We start from the raw sequence: 11367 nt of genomic DNA, 5'->3' as shown, positions 1-11367 counted from the left end.
ATTAGAGAATTAGCTACTCCTAGAGCATACTGAGGTGTGGTAGGTATAACTTCTTAGGTATTTATTCCCTTACTAACTGGTCCCAAACCACTGTGCTTTTTTTACTTCTTGTATCTGCTTTTTATAGTTTTTTCTATTTTCTCCCTTTTCTATATCCTTTTCAGGATCTAAAACTACCAAAATAAATATTTCTTCTACATATATATAGTTATGTCATTCTACTGTGATTATGTGATTCTATTTCCTTACCAAGTAAAGACAAGGTATTCAAGGCTTTCCATGAGCAAAAACTACCCTTCTTTTCCAGTCTTATGTTCCACCTTCATGCACTCTACAATCCAGCCAGACTGGACAACTTTATGTCCTTTGAATATACTACAAACTCCTATGCTTCTGTACCCTTACCCATGCTGTTTTCTACACCTTAAATGCTTTCCTGATCCATCTTTCCCTGGTGAATATGTATCTGGCCTTTATAGAGCAAGTCAAATGGCACCTTTTCCATGATATTTTCTCTGATCCCCCAACTCCCCAAACAATAATGACTTGACTTTCATGGTACTTGACTCACATGGTACTTCATTTGCACTTCTCATACAGTTATTATTACCTATCTTACCTTTGTGTGTTGAAATCCTATCACTCAAATATTAACTGTAAAGTCCTTAATGACAGAGTCTGTGTCTGAACTTGGTATCTCTCATATATATATAGCCTAATGTTCTCTGCATACAGTTGATCCTTAACAAATGTTTATTACTGTTAGCATTTCACTGTCATTGTGCCTGCTTTTCTTCCACTTTTTATTTGGGTTTCTATTCTACTGGGCTTCACACACGTGATAAACAGGTTTATTAGAATGGTATATAAAGTGAGAGTAAGCAGGCTGTGAAGATTGGTCCAAGAGATTTATGAATAAAGTGAGTTTAATGTGTGGATTTTAAATATGAGATTCCAAAAATGTTGTACAAGACTTCAAGTGTCTTTTATGTTTATTTCCTCATTCTTGTTTTTGTTCCAAATGGATGAAATTGCATCATAGTGGAAAATCCAAGTAGATGTGATATTAAAATACTTTACAACAGGGGCAGCTAGGTGGCGCAATGAGTAGAGCTTCGGCCCCGGAGTCAGGAGAACCCAAGTTCAGTTCTGGCCTGAGACACTTAACAACCACACAAAAATACTAGTCGTGTAACCTTGGGCAAGTTACTTAACCCCAATTGCCCTCCAAAAAGCAAAAAACCCAAACAAACAAAAAAACTTTACAAAATTATAAAATCTAGTAACAATCCTCAGTTCTGCTGAGTCTCTATAGGGCTTCCTGTAAATTAGCCAATCATTCACAGGCCTCAGAAGCTTGAAAACAGGAACTCATATATCCCTGGGTGCCAGGGTCAAGTAAGGATTTAGCCCAATTCTTCTCCAAGCTGAGATGGATTTTCTTTAGAGTCAATAAGCAGGAAATAAGAGAGTTACAAGGTAAGGAGAAAATGGGATTACTTTTTAGATCTATGACTAGGGGAAGAGTTCATGACCAAAAAGGACTAGAGAGGATCACATAAGATAAAATGGACGATTTGAAAAAGTTTTTGCAGCTAAGAGGCAGGTAGGTTGTACGGTAGATAGAATGTTTGACTTAAGAGTTGGAAAGCTCAGAGTTCAAATCCTGCCTCTAATATTTACAAGCTCTGTGACCATGGGCAAGTTAGTTAATGTTTCCTAGCTTCAGTTTCTCCTTCTGTAATATGGCAACAATGATAGCCTCTACCTCACACGGTTGTTGTGAGGATCCAATAAAGCAACATATTTAAAGCACTTTTCAAATTTTAGAATGCCACATAAATGCTAATTAGTAGGGAAATTGTTGTTAACTGGGGGCAAGGGGAAAGGGGAATCTCTAGTTTTCTTTCTTCTTTTCTTTTTTTTTGGAGGGGGGAAGGCAAGGCAGTTAGGATTAAATAACTTGTCCAAAGTCACACAGATGGTAAGTGTCAAGTGTCTGAGGCCAGATTTGAACTCAGGTCCTGATTCCAGGGCTGGTTCTCTATTCTCTGTGCCATGTAGATGCCCCAACAGTTTTCTAGTAAAAGCCTCCTTTCTAAGATGTATAAGGACCTGACTCAGATTTATAAGGGAAAGGAAAAATATTGGAGGAGCAATTAGAAAACAGGTACATTAATTCATTTTTGGTGGTGCTGAGAATTCCTATAGCTACCTTTGAAAGCTATTTGAAACTATGCCCCCAAAGTTACTAAATTGTGCATACCTTTTGACCCAGCAATATCACTACTACCTCCAAATAGATCAAAGGAAAAAGAGAAAGGTCCTATATGTACAAAAAATATATTTATAGTTGCTCTTTTTGTAGTGATAAAGAAATGTAAACATTTTAAGTGGATACCCACTAATTATGGAGTGGTTGAGTAAATTGTGGTAAGAATATATTTGCAAGATGTCTTTTAAGTACAATAAATTTAAACTAAAAAATATTAAGTGACTTGCCCAGGATCACACTGCTAATAAGTTTCTGAGGTCAGATTTGAACTCAGGTCTTCCTGGCTTCAGGTCCAGCACTCTATCCACTGTGCCACCTAGCTGTCCAAATTATAGGGCAAAACTTCCAAATAATTAGAGTTGTCCAAGAGTAAATGTGATTACCTTAAGAGATTGGGGATTCCCTCTTCCATCTGGTTCCAGGTGAAGTTTTCCTAGCTGAATGACCAGCAGATGGCAATACTGTAGAAAGGATTCTTTATCAGATATTGAAGTAGATGCCTCCTAAGATTCTTTCAATCTCTTGATAGTCAATGATTCTATGTAAGAAGTCAATATGCCACCTTTTTTGAAAAAGAAAATGATAAAGTATAAAGGGTGCTGGGTATGGAATTAAGAGAGATCTAGATTTGTATCCCAACCCTAAGTCATATGGTCTGGGTAAATCACTCTGTGAGCCTCGGTCTCCATATTTGTAAAACGAGAATCACAACATTTGTAAGAAAAGTGCTTTCTAAACCTTAAAATTCCATAGAAACATACTGTTATCCCAGAACTGAGTAGGGTAGGAAGACTTCCCACTTATATCTATGCATTGTGTCATACTACTTTAAGAACAGCACTGAACAAATTCGTGGTCATCATGATCCCCAAAACTGTGGACTACACATTCAACTCAAATCAAAAGGCATTTATTAATCTATTACCACCTGCATGCTCCTCACAGTGTGGTTGTTGTGGAAATATAAAGAATTGGAAGCTTCCTTTGCTGCCCACACACATCGCAAATCAGCTTTGTAAACCAGAGAAAAAGTTAGGTAATAAATTGTTAGCCTTGCAAATAAGTATTCACATTTTATCAGCCTGAAACATTTTACCCCCTCCCACTCTCCCCTAGTCTTCTCCACTTCTTGTCCACCCCCATCCCGGAAAAGGAATATAATCAACATTCTGCTCCTTCTGGATATTTGTCCTTTCTTAGGATGGTGTGAGGAGAATCTGAATACCCTTATTGTCAAATGAATCAAGAAGTCAGACTCGGACTTTGGCGATTAAGAGCAATTGGATAAGAAACAGATGTGTTGATTGTATTTAACTTGCCTATGACCAGTTATAGTCTTTAAAAAGAAAAGCCTTTGTATAGGATCCTAGATAGTGCTATGTATCCATGGACATTAATAGGTATTTGATGGTGTTGATTAGCCAAATATTGATTAACCAAGGATGATCTCCTTGGAGACTGACATTATGCAATTATAGTAAACTCTCAATTATCCATACAAATAGAAGGAAGCTGTAGGTCAGACAACGTAATCCAAAAAATAATTTCTTTCTTATGGACTTTTAAGGCTTAGAGGAATCTTAGAGGCAATCTCGTCCAACCTCATCATTTTATTGAGGACCAGAAAGGTTAAATGACTTGCTGAAGGTAATTTTTAGTTAATAGCAGATCTGCAGTTAGAAGCCAGGTCTCTTTCCAATATATAGCACTGCCTTTATCTTTGGCTTTGGAAACATTTCTGTTATAGCTATATCATATTAAAAGAAGTCTGTATGGAATTATAAGGAACATGCCATCGGCAAATTGGCACATATCCAGAGAAGGGTAATCAGAAGTATAAGAAGCCCAGAGATCATGTCATCAAAAGACTGATCAAAGGGACTAGGTGAGTTTAACCTTGAGAAAAAGTGTGGTGATTGGGGGATGATAACATGTCTTCTAACAACTGAAGTTCTTTCATATAGAATTTAATTAATTTGAAAAAAATATTTATTAAGTAAGAGATTAGATATGTCCTTCTTGACTCTAGCAGGCAAACCAGAAATAGTGGATGGAAGTTGGAAAGCTGTTGATTTGGGCTCAATTTGAGGAATAACTTCACCACATTTAGAATGTCCAATGGTGGCGTATTCTCCCTTAGATGACTTTCCATTAATGGAGGGTTTTAAGCGGAGACTAGATAACCACTTGGGGATTTTATAGAGGAGCTTCCCATCCAGGTAAGGGGCAACTAGTTGAGTTCTAGGGTCTCTGAGATTTTATGATTCTGCAGTATTAAATTAGTTTTCTTTCCCTGAGCAAATACTAGCTGACAGCAGAAGGAGGCGCTGTTGAAATATGTTGGGTAAGAAGGAGAAGCCATCTTTAGTTTCAAAATTTACCATAGAAGATACATAAAGGCAAAATATATACACAAATCAAAATAAGATAATCCAAAATCTTTGCTATCTGGCAACTCCTTGACTACTTTTGTCCTTCTCATGGAGTGGACTCTATATAGACAAGACGTCTGATAACGAGACAAGTACTTAATAGTATAGAGGACTAGTTTGGGAGTCAGAATACCTGAGTCCTAGCCTAACTCTGCCACTAACAAGTCGTGTAACCTTTTACAAGCTTCTTAACCTCTTGAGGCAACATTTTTTTCCATCTATAAAATAGTCCCTTTTAGCTTTAAGAATTTATATGCTTCTGATTCTTCTTTCACAACATAACTAATGTGGAAATATATTTATTATGATTGTACATGTATAGCCTGTATCAGATTGCATGCAGTGTTGGGGAGGGAGGAGAAGAAGGAGAGGGAATCATTTGGAACTCAAAATCTTATAAAAGTGAATGTTGAAAACAAAAAATAAATTATTTATTTAAAAAAGAATTATATGCTTCCCCTCTACAATTATCTCCATATTCTCTGATGTAGGGAGCTGATGGGAGCACAAATCATAGGACATCATGAGAGTAGGGAGCTGAATGTATTAATTGTCTCCCTTTACTCAGTAAGTGTTCCTGGAATCTGCTCATAATCACCAAATCATCTTCCACCTGGAGAAAGAAAAAAATAATGCTACTTCAATATCTTATTATTAATAATTTTTCATTAAAGTCATTTTCTGATGTCCCATCTTAACATGGCATGAAAATTATTCTGGATTTTCAATTGTCCAATTCTTCTAGGCTTGTGAGGCTTTCAGTAGGACCCTGCTGATAGACTCTGTGCCCTTTGTCCAAGGACTAGCCTAGCAAAGTGAAGAGAGGTCTAATCTCCGAAGGGTTAGTTAGCCACGAGGTGGCCTCTATTGTTTTTTGTTTTTTTGGCCACAGCACCTTGTGAAACTATCTACTGAGATTTCGCTAAGGAAGTCGTTTCACAAACCTTAAAATACTATATAAATGCTAGCTATTATTATAAGTATAAAGTTAGTCTCATGAAAACAATGTTATAAATGAACAATTGAACCAGCATCACAATTCCATCAGAGGCGCTATTGCAAAGTAATGCTGTTTACTAGCTACACTGTTAAGGGTACCCCATTAAAGAAATTATAAATCTTGAAATTATCATCACATATACCTCACATCTTGTGGCAATTACTATTTTTTTTCAAAGTGCTTTCACCTTTATTATCTATGTAGAAAAGAGGTTCCCAAACTTTTTTTGTTCTCATATCTATATTTCAGCAAACCTTTCCCATACTGTCTATTCAATATGAAAAGAAGTAATTCATAGTATGTACCATGCATATGCACATAATAAATAAAGCAATTAGTTTTCATTAAAGTACTGTATTTGTTATATAACTTTTTTTTTTTAGTATTATAAAGTTGCTTAATGTTTATCAGAACATAGTCCAGTGAGTGTATACATATCCCCAGTTAGTAATCTCTAGTGAAAGGAGTATGATCAAGGTGGAACCTGGTCATAATTAACAAGTATAAAGGATGAAACTTTTTTTCCTGGTATTGAGAATAATCTCTCCACAGAAAGTATGAACATCCGCATCAACAACATTTGAAACTTAGTTCTGGCATTAATAATGTCTCTTTAGTGGCATGGGAATCTTGCCCTGTGAATACCTTGGTGTAAGGCAGTGATACAACATTAGGGATGGCCTTGGGGGTGATAGATTAAGTCAAAGTTAGTGTTTGCCATTAGATTTGGCCTCTGCATGGTAGCTTCACAGCATGTCCAGGGAGCCGTGTGCTCTCTGGAAATTTTATCCTAAAATCTTTACAATCAAAACAACTCCATGAAGCATGTAGGACAGTTATTAATATCTCTACTTTGTAGATAAAGAAACTAGGACCCAGATGGATTAACTGACTTGACAAGGCCACAGTGTTCCAAGCTAATGTCAGGCCAGGGATTAAAATCCTGCTGTGTGCCAAGCTGAGACTCATGATATTGAAAGTGTAAAATCATACAAAGACTCAGAGAAAGGGAAGGGATGAACTTCCTGGATATCTATGCAAATTTTTCTTGAGAAAATGGATTGTTGAAGAATTCATAAGAAATTCTATTTGAAGTTCTAGATTCTGTCTGAGAAGGGAGGACTTTATATTCAAGACTCAAAGATTCTACACTCCAGTTTCTAGGGGTTTGATTTGTCCAAGTGGGGCACAATCAAGACAGTAGCAAACTATTTCCCTCTTGGAATGGAGAATAAATTGAGTGAGCTTTGTAAAATATATCTTTAAATTAAAATATGAAATGTTTCTTTAGCTCCTGAGAATTATCTACATGAGGTTCTCACTTTTTGTTGTTCAGTTGTTTTTCAATTGTGTCCCACTTTTTATGGCCCCATTTGGGGTTTTCTTAGCAAAGATACTGGAGTGGTTTGCCATTTCCTTCTCTAGTTCATTTTACAGATAAGGAAACTGAAGCAAACAGGCTTAAGTGACTTGCCCAAAATCACACTGATAGTGTCAGAGGCCAGATTTGAACTCAGGTCTTCTTGACTTCAGGCCCAGAACTCTATTTACTGCACCACCCAGCTACCCTTCTCACTTTTTACCTCTTGTCATTTGGAATCATGGGACCTAGGTTCAAATCCTACCTCTTTGCCTTTTACTACCCTTGTTAGTCTGGGATTTCAGTTTCTTCTGTAAAAAGAGGGGGCAGAATAAGATGATTTCTCAGGCTTCTTCTGGCTATAAAATGATTATAATTTTACTCATTCAGTGGCAAATGAATTTAAACCCCTGTCCCTCTACTCCAAATCCAAGGTTATTTTTACTATGCTACATTTCCTTTCCAACATAAAATTAACCTGACTTAACTTCATTTCTCAATAATATCATTTATACACAATAACCAATTAATTTACAAAGTCATTCTGCAAATTACTCATTTATTATTAATTTTTTTTCCTTAGTAGCTGATTTGGAAGAGCACTAGATGTTATATGAACATGAGCAAGAAACAGGAGCTACCTCTTGATCTTTAAAACTAGATGGCTGGACTGTATGACATCTATGGTACCTTCCAACTCTAAATCTGTATTTCTAATTTTTTTTTTTTTGCTTTTTGGAGGGCAATTGGGGTTAAGTAACTTGCCCAAGGTCACACAGCTAGGTTTTGTGTGTGTGTGTATGTGTGTGTGTGTGTGTGTGTGTGTGTGTGTGTGTTAAGTGTCTGAGGCCGAATCTGAACTCAGGTCCTCCTGACTCCAGGGCTGGCACTCTACTCACTGTGCCATCTAGCCGCCCTAAATCTATATTTCTAAAAATATACATACATACATATATATATATATATATATATTTCTATGACATTAATTGCCTACCTCTCCCCACCTCCCCTAGTTTTATCTGAACTTGTTTTTGTAAACCACTTGGTGTCAAGTGGAGATGTGCCTGTCTTTCACTTCTCCCTGTCTTAATCTGTTGATTGATCAATTTCTACTTTTATCTTCCTGACTTCCCTAGAAGCTCAGGCCTCTTTCCTCCCTCTACCAAAAATTAAAAACAAACAAAAAACTTAAGAAACTAAATTCTACTTTATATAGATGACCACCATCTTGTGGACAAAATATGTAACTACAGATATGTAGTCTAAATTTTAAGCAAAATGATATCTGGAGGAAAGGCTGTTTATTTATTAAAAATTAAGTCAATTTCAAGAATTTACCTAGAAGAGTAATGTAATCTTTAATTATGTGAAGCAGACTAATAAGATGTGAAGTGCGAACAGTCCTGTCTTATAGAATAGTCAATGCAGGCAGGCATCAGTAATAATATTAGTAGCTAACATTTATATAGCACTTACTTTGTGCCAGGCACTATGCTAAGTGCTTTATAATTATTATCTCAACAACAAATGTAATTATTATCACAACAACCCTGAGAGGTAGTTTCTATTATTAGCCTCATTTTACAGATGGGGAAACTAAGGCAAACAGAAGTTAAGTGAACTATTGAGGGTCACACAGCCAGTAAGTATCTAAGAGTGGATATGAACTCAGGTATTCCTGACCCTACGCCCAGTAATTTATCCATTGCAACATCTAGCTGCCCCAGTATAACCTCTATCATATACATAGAGCCATAGGATTTGGACTCCAGAGAAATTAAGTGACTAGTCTAAAATCAATTAGGTAGTAAGTAGCAAATCCAATACCTTCTTAATCCTTCTCAATCTCTCTGAAGCCTTTAACACTGTCACCCTCTTCTCCTTGACACTCTCTTCTCTGTTGCTTTTCCTGATTCTGTTCTCTCCTGATTCCCCTACCCATCTGAATGTGCCTTCTCTGTTTCCTTTGTTGGATCTTCATCTGTGTCATGCCTGCTAACCTTAGACATCCCTCAAGGCTCTGTCAAGGGCCCTCTTCTGCCTCTGGAGATGAAGGAGGTAACTTGGTAATCTTATCAATTTCCATGGTTTCTATGCAGATGACACTCAGATTTTATTGCCCAGTCCTCACCTCTCTCCTAACCTCCCGTCCTACATATCTGTCAGATAGCTTGACCTGGGTGTCCTGGAGATGTCTTAAACTCAGATTTCCCTGTTATTGTCAAGGGTATCACCATCCTCCCAGTCACCTAGGTTCCCAAATGTGGTGTCATCCTTGACTCCTCCCTCTCTCTCACCCCACATAATACAATTTGTTACCAAGTTCTGTGGATTCTGCCTCCTTAACATTGCTAGTATATTCTCACCAACCTGATGCAAGCCCTCACCTCAATAGCCTGCTGGTTGATCTCCCTGCCTCGAGTCTCTCTCCCCATTCTAATCCTTTCTCAATTCAGCTCTCTAAGTGATTTTCCTAAGGTGCAAGTCAAGCATGTCAACTCCTCTATTCAAATAAACTCCACTGGCTTTCTATTCTATGATCAAATATAAAATACACTGTTTGACTGTCTTTAAAACCTTTTATAACCTTAACACCTTACTCTCTTCCTGCTTACTCTACAAAAAAATTGGTGTGATATTCACATAACATCGGCATGGTATTTTGGTGTGATATTGGCATGACTTTTAATATTGGTGTGACATTGGCATGATATTGGTGTGTTGTTTTGAGATTATTACCATAACGTTGACATGACGATCAAGTGGTGTTGGCTTGACGTTGGTGTGACGTTGACATAGTGTTCTCCACATGTTATCTTGACGGTAATGTGATGACACAATATTGGCATGATATTTGTGTGATTTGTAATGTTTTGTCATGGCATTGGCATGATGTTTGTGTTATATTAGCAGAGTGTTGCTATGGTGATTTGCGGTATTGGTGTGGCATTGGCATGATGTTTGCATGGCATTGGTGTAGTGTTGGCAAGATGTGTAATATTGGTGTTATGTTTTAGCATGACAATATCATGATGTTTTGTGATTTTAGCATTATTTTTAATATTGGCATGGCTATTGGTGTGACATTGGAGTGGCTTTGGCATGTAACTTGCATGATGTTGGCATAATATGTCTGTGATATTGGCATGGTGTGATGGTTCCATAATGTTAGCGTGTAAGTTATTATGTAATTGGCATGATGTTTCCATGAAATTTGTGTGACATTTGTGTGAATAATTTTGGTTGTTTATATTTTCTAAGACAGTTGGGGGTCAGGGGCCTAGGTTTAAAAAAAATGTTTATGTTTATGCATTCATTTTTTTTCTTTTTCAAAAAATTGGGACAATTTGCTTTTTGTCCTCTGCAATTTTCATTTATGATTTCTTGAAATATTGCTCTGAAAAAAAATCCATTGTGTTTAAAATGAAGTCACTTGACTAAGCCTTTATACCCAAATCACTCTGGTTCTCATTGAATGATCAATAATAACCCCTAACCTAAGCCTTTGTGGCTCATTGTTTAAGAGCTGATAGCTTAGAATGAGTATAAATAGCAATTGTTTTCTGTTCTGGCCAGAAAGTTTAAGGTTCTTCTCCCACCATATTGATAATTTTGTGATGATAAATTGGACCAACGTTTTTCTCACTTCTTGCCTAGTCCTTAGCCATTGAATGTTACCTTAGACAAATTGAGACCTAGCCAAGATCAAAATTTAGAAAGACCAAAGTTACCTACCCACTACATCCTGGGTCATCACCAGTCATCTTGACTTATGTCTTGTCACTGGACTTCAATGACTTTGGAGGAGAGAAGGAGTCTGATGACTTTGCCTAGCTCCACCTCACTCAAATCCAATTCACACAAAAGTCAAGATATCACCCTTGTGATGCCATCGGTCCTCTTTGAAAACAAAGGATGACCAACAAGAAGTAATCCACTATTGCCTACTGAATAACATAAACTTTTGATCCTGACAATTGAGGACCACTATAATTTGATTCCATCCTGCCTTTCCAAGTTTACCTTATGCTATCTACCTACATAATCATCTACCTATGTTGCAGAAAACTTGAACTATTCTTCATCCCTAATTCTCAGAGAATTTAGAACAGTATGGGACCAACTAGGCTGTTCTTTTACAGAAGAAGAAATTGATGCTCATAAAGTTTAAGAGACTTGCCAAAGGTCATGCCCCTTTTGGTCAAGATTAAAATCTGGATCTCATGGCTCCAAATCCAGTGTTATTTCCACTGTCTCATGGGTCCTGTGCGTTCTCTCTCTCTCTCTCTCTCTCTCTCTC

This window comes from Petaurus breviceps, unplaced genomic scaffold, assembly GCF_028583685.1.
Source record: "Petaurus breviceps papuanus isolate PSGF00001 unplaced genomic scaffold, PetGlider_PUasm1.0 90919, whole genome shotgun sequence".
Classification (NCBI taxonomy): Eukaryota; Metazoa; Chordata; class Mammalia; order Diprotodontia; family Petauridae; genus Petaurus; species Petaurus breviceps.
The sequence above is the reverse complement of the archived record's forward strand: the minus strand, read 5'-3'. Positions refer to the sequence as shown.